The following is a 6268-nucleotide window of genomic DNA, read 5'->3' on the forward strand; positions in this document are numbered from 1 at the left end:
CATGCTCTAGCCCTAAACACTGACCACACACACACGCGCGTTACATTGGATTGTGTCATCGTCGGCCTTGGCTCTCTAATATAAAATGACTCCATATTACGAGCGATGATGACGGCGCGCTGACTGCGGGAGACGCACACCTTGCATCTGACGTCACCTCATTAACAGTCCAGAGCGTGTGATCAGAAATTCCGCACGCTGCAATCATCCAATTACAGAGCATCCTGCACATCGGACTGCGTCACCTCCAGATATTTCTCTGAATGCCGACTCAACTTTGTGATGATCTTCTGGGAATAGGCGTTCTCTCCAGCCGGTCGCACCATGGCGACCGACCAACGCCGAGGACTGGAGCGATCTCTATAAAATCGGGAGAGGTCTGCAGCAAGCCGACCCTGGAGCACTACGCCCAGCCATCACCCCACATCCACGCCGGCAGGAAAGTCGGCTCCCTGCACTCATTTCCTGTTAACCCTTCTCCTGCCCACCCCCCCCACCAGCCGACCACAGAGAGCGGCATTCTATCGGCGGCGTGACGCGCCGTCCCACAACAAAGCCGTGTTTTCACAGCTGACTGCCCGTGTCTGCATACCTCGAGGTGCGCACATTCCAGTCTGAACACACAACAGGTAAATTCTCCTCCTGTGACTGAGATGGACGCCGTCGTTCAGTCAACCGGCGAGCTTCCTACAGGAGCCGGCCCGTGTCACCGCCACGCAATCCCAGGGAGCTGAATCAGCTGCAGCCTAATGAGGAAACTATGCGAGCTGCTTGGAAATGGCTTTCCGGGGAGCACTTCATGTGTCCTGACACACGGTCACTCATCCCCGACCGCCATCTTCCTGGAAGGGGTCAGTCCAACGGACGCAGAAAGGGCCGATCAAAGATGGTCAGTCGTCTCCGACCTCACCGCCATCTTCCTGGAGGGGGTCAGTCCAACGGGTGCAGAAAGGACCGATCAAAGATGGTCAGTCGTCTCCGACCTCACCGCTATCTTCCTGGAAGGGGTCAGTCCAACGGGTGCAGAAAGGGCAGATCAAAGATGGTCAGTCGTCTCCGACCCAACCGCCATCTTCCTGGAGGGGGTCAGTCCAACGGGTGCAGAAAGGACCGATCAAAGATGGTCAGTCGTCTCCGACCCAACCACCATCTTCCTGGAAGGGGTCAGTCCAACGGGCGCAGAAAAGGCCGATCAAAGATGGTCAGTTGTCTCCGACCTCACCACCATCTTCCTGGAAGGGGTCAGTCACACGGGTGCAGAAAGGGCCGATCAAAGATTGTCAGTCGTCTCCGACCCGACCGCCGTCTTCTTGGAGGGTGTCAGTCCAATGGGCACAGAAAGGGCCGATCAAAGATGGTCAGTCGTCTCCGACCTCACCACCATCTTCCATGAACTGGAGGGGGCGCGCCCAACGGGCGCAGAAAGGGCCGATCAAAGATGGTCAGTCGTCTCCGACCTCACCGCCATCTTCCTGGAAGGGGTCAGTCCAACAGGCGCAGAAAGGGCCGATCATCTCCCCTATGAGGCGGCATGGCTGAAACTCCTTGTGGCCGATGCTGTGGTCGCCCCAGAGGATTCTGGGAGCTCTCACCCTCCAGATCCATATGGGTGTATTCTACCTACAGGACGCTCACACCGCGCACGGCCGGGGAAAGGGAAAACTGCAGCCGGACACTTCACAGATGAACGCTCATTCAGACCCAGGTGTCCGGCTGCGTTGGATCAACTCACTTTTTTCATCATTCTGGGTGGAGTGAGGAAGTTTTGGAATCAGCCTGAGGCAAAACGCAAACATTTACCAAAAAATGAATCTATGGCCAGAGACTGAAGACAAAAACACAGAAGATGGGGGGGGAGGGGGGTTGAAGTATAGAAAGGCCAAAGGTGAGATGACGGCTGGCCGGAAGTCCTGTCATGCTAGACTTACAAGGCGGCATTCCTCCACGGACACAATAACCCGTCGCCCCCTCGTCCCCCCAGATTCCTCCATACATGACAAGACGGTGGAGGTGACAAAATGATGACAGAACAGTGCAGAATTCTCACTTTTAAACTAAAAAGTAAGCGATAAGTCTACGTGATCAAACACAAAAATGTCAGCAATCAACTACTAATTGCTTATTTAACCAGTTGTGGGCACCGGGTGTACTACATCCCCCTGACTCCTCTGATATGTGCATGCAATTCCCAGCTGGCAAAATGACAGCCAGGAGACACCGAGTAATTACAGGAGCTGCTACTGCCAAAAAACAGGTTGTCTGACACAGTGTCTATAAACATTGATCAGAGAAGAGAGAGATACCAAGTAACATTGTTTATAAACATTGTATCTCTCTCTCTCTCTGATCAATGTTTATATACAATGTAGAGATACAAAGTAACATTGTTTATAAACATTGATCAGAAATGCAAAGTAAACCACAAAGTCTGTGACTTGGGGGTGCGTAGTTGATGATAAAGCTGAGATATGCTCTTGTACCCCAGGAAAGTCTCGTCAACCTCTTTCGCCAGTCAGTAATGCCATGACAGGTACCCATTAATAAGACCTCTTAAAAGCCCTATAGCACCAAACCATCCCCACCCCATCGAAATCCACTCAGATGTGGACAAAAATAAACTAACACAACCCAAACACAGGGACCAGATCTCCCAGTACCCAATGGTGAACCTAGAATATAAGAGGCCCCAGTCATGAGGTGAATGTAAAATACAAGGAGGCCATTATCCTCCATGACAAGTCTGAGCCCGGTATGAGATGACACCAGAACTGTGCTGCCCCAGCAGTGACAATCACATGACCACTACCTGTAGTCATATCGGCCAAGATGAATATGGTGGGCGACGGGTAAAAATTGGAGTAAAAGAGGCTCTTACCCTTTATGGATCACAACCAGGAGGGGACATCATGCCACCTACTGTGCAGTCCCATTGGTTGGCCTCCAGTAAAATGTACAGCGGTATGGAGGAATGCCAGGAACACATAACATGGAGAACACACATCTGCCTCAGGGGCAAGGACGTGCCTATGGCAAGATGGCGGAGTCCCAAAAGATCCTCCTCAATAGGTCACCCACCACCCTCACACGGAGCCAACGGACGACCTTTCACAGCAATGGCGACACACGGGCAGCCATGTGACAATGTTCATATTGACGGAAAATCTCTACAAACCCCGGCAGAAAGTTATTGTGACATTCCTGCAATGACTGGAGACAATCGTCACATGTTACAGCTAACCAAATACCAACTGGTGCCAGCCACCATCAGGGAACATGCCAAGTACAACAGCTGTGTCCTGTCATTGATTCCATCCGTGGCGTGATCATACACACGACACTCGTATGAGCCGCTCCTACCATGGACGTTCACCGATACAGATGAACACGGGAAATCCTCACACGCAGCACCAGACAAGAAGCCAAAAATTAAGGACCAGGTGATGAGAACTTCACAATGACCCCGACATTGGCTCATTGATTAATGTAACCCCCAATCATAATAAAGACGTGCTGGAGTGATGGCGCCTCAACAGCCCCACCAGGAGGGACCCTTCACATTGCCACACACGGGATTTCATGCACATACATGGTTCTACACGCTATAGATTGACCACTCAGGTCTTTGTTTTGACAGTGTGTACGTTGGAGATGTATAGACACGCTCAAAATAAAGTCACCCGACCCTAAACGTACCTCAGCGCCCTCAGAATAAAGTCACCCGACCCTAAACGTACCTCAGCGCCCTCAGAATAAAGTCACCCGACCCTAAACGTACCTCAGCGCCCTCAGAATAAAGTCACCTGACCCTACACGTACCTCTGCGCCCTCAGAATAAAGTCACCTGACCCTACACGTACCTCAGCGCCCTCAGAATAAAGTCACCCGACCCTAAACGTACCTCAGCGCCCTCAGAATAAAGTCACCTGACCCTACACGTACCTCAGCGCCCTTAGAATAAAGTCACCTGACCCTAAACGTACCTCAGCGCCCTTAGAATAAAGTCACCTGACCCTACATGTACCTCAGCGCCCTCAGAATAAAGTCACCTGACCCTAAACGTACCTCAGCGCCCTTAGAATAAAGTCACCTGACCCTACACGTACCTCAGCGCCCTCAGAATAAAGTCAACTGACCCTAAACGTAGCTCAGTGCCCTCAGAATAAAGTCACCTGACCCTAAACGTACCTCAGCACCCTCAAAATAAAGTCAAATGACACTAAACGGACCTCAGCGCCCTCAAAATAAAATCACCCAACCCTAAAAGTAGCTCAGTGCCCTCAAAATAAAGTCACCTGACCCTACACGTACCTCAGCGCCCTCATTATAAAGTCACCCGACCCTAAACGTAGCTCAGTGCCCTCAGAATAAAGTCACCTGACCCTAAACGTACCTCAGCACCCTCAAAATAAAGTCACCTGACCCTAAAGGTACCTTAGCACCCTGACCCTGTGCACGCAGTACACACATGATAACAGATAAGTCGGCACATTGAGGGTCCGCAGGTAATGAAGAAGCTCAAGCAACAAGAAGAGCCGAAAACCACACAATAATGTCAATGAAGCCCCAACGGGCCACACTGTGCTTCTTACCACTTATGGGGACTACCAGATGACTAAAAATGAACATTTGTGACCCCGAGTTATTATTTGAAGGACAATATCTCTAGAAGCACCCACCAAGGAGATTGCATTCAAGCTGGTGGCCCCATGGCAGGACGCTGCATAACACTTTTAGGTTCACAAACCTCACACAGGGTGATACGCAGCCCCCCCCCGCCCGCGACCCCTTAGGCTTTCTGATGCCCACATGGTGGTAGTTGGGTGCCCAGCTGCCATTATAGTATGTACACACGGTGGGGTGATCCTTGTACAGTAAGTGACTGGGGAACAATATGCTTCTTGTGTTCTACGGGGGACCCAGACATAAGGAAGACCCCCCAATAACTGCAGCCAGGATGATAGGGGACCCTCATGAAGTTTGACAGGTACATCGAGGCCCCATTATGGTGAGCCTGCTGTAGTTGTGACACAATCATGGGGGCCCCCACTGTAAGCGTGACATGGGCATGGAGACCCTGGTGTAGGTGTGCCCCCCCAACATAAGAACTCCAATGTGCACAAGGGGTCCCACCACTTCCATACAGGTGATAACCAAAAATTGGGGGGACACCACAAATTTAAGGGGTTCGTGATTTCCACCTCGATCAGTTACCTCCATACATGTGTATGATGAGTCCAATGATGGAGGATTTATGTCTAGAGAGAGAACAGGGAACCAGATGTGACATTACAGGGGTGCTGAGACCTGCCAAGAGGTATCAGGGGGCTGATGATCAATAACGAGGGGGGGCTAATAAATCACCAGATCTGCTCACAGAGCAGAATGATACTGGGGTCAGAGTCCCTATAACGGAGACACCTCTACACTGAGGTCCCCACGGTGAGGTCCCTGTGATGGAGTCACATCTAACTTAGGACTACTATAAGAGATTTACATCTACATCGGGGTCTTCATGGTGGGCTCACATCTACACTGGAGGGCCTGCAAAGGGGGGGGGGGGGTCAACACCTACACCAGGGTCTCCATGATGACATCCCTGTCCTGGGGACACAACTGCATGGTGGCCCCCGTGAGGGTCTCACCTGTGTTGGCAATCTCATAATGGGATCACATCAACGTCAGGGTCTCCATGACAAGGCCACAGTTACATTGGGGTCTCTGTAACGGGTCACACTTCTGCTGGGTCCCCGTGAAGGGATCCCACCCACGCTGGGGGTCCCCTTGAAGGGTTTCTCCCTATGTTGGGGTCCTCATGATGTGGGTCCCAACTATTTGGATTTCCCTTGAGGGGGGGGGTCACCAAAACAGGGCTCCACCTACGCTGGTGCCCCGTGATGTGTTACCACCTATGTTGGTGTCCACATGATGGGGGCGGGAGGGGGGTCACACCTACATCAGAGCTCCCATTAGTGGGGTCACAACTACAATAAGGTGTCCACAATGTGGTCACCCCAACATTGGGGTCACACCTACACTGGGACCACACCTACAAGGGAGCTCCCATTAGGGTCACACCTACATTGAGGTTTCCGTGATGTCACACATTGGGAGACCCTATAGGCGCTCCTACCCTCATTCAGCACACTCTTCTCTATAACGGAGGCCGATCAGGGCCACAGGCAGGACAATACTGATGCTGTCGCCGGACGGGTGTGGGCCCAGCTAGCCTGTAGAGGCCGCACCGGACGTCTCTCTTACCGGTGAGTCG

The sequence above is a fragment of the Nanorana parkeri genome, unplaced genomic scaffold, assembly GCF_000935625.1.
Source record: "Nanorana parkeri isolate BGI_ZX_2015 unplaced genomic scaffold, ASM93562v1 scaffold1316, whole genome shotgun sequence".
In the NCBI taxonomy this organism is placed as follows: Eukaryota; Metazoa; Chordata; class Amphibia; order Anura; family Dicroglossidae; genus Nanorana; species Nanorana parkeri.